This window comes from Mesoplodon densirostris, chromosome 14, assembly GCF_025265405.1.
Source record: "Mesoplodon densirostris isolate mMesDen1 chromosome 14, mMesDen1 primary haplotype, whole genome shotgun sequence".
Classification (NCBI taxonomy): Eukaryota; Metazoa; Chordata; class Mammalia; order Artiodactyla; family Ziphiidae; genus Mesoplodon; species Mesoplodon densirostris.
Genome location: NC_082674.1, coordinates 55,151,878 through 55,152,204, shown reverse-complemented (window position 1 = coordinate 55,152,204; position 327 = coordinate 55,151,878).

Here is a 327-nt window from a genome sequence, read left to right as displayed (position 1 = left end):
TGTATGGTGATAAGTATTGTTTTAATTCTTATGGCTAAAGGGAAATAGAGCCTTGCATTATACTCAAAACAGCCATTTGTGTGTGCAACCAGGGCATTGTAGACCTATCTATCTTAGAGCAACATCCAATATGCTTTCCAGATAATATAACTAATAAATGACCTAGGGAGGCTTCCGTGCTGCATAGGGATTTAACCAAGCTTAGTGGTTCAGGGAGATATATGCTATCTAGCCTGTTATCTCTGATCCTTCTCTAAAACCATTTGAAATGGCTTCACTGATCAACATTTTAATTCTGTGGTAGAGGTGGAAAGCAGCACACCTCTT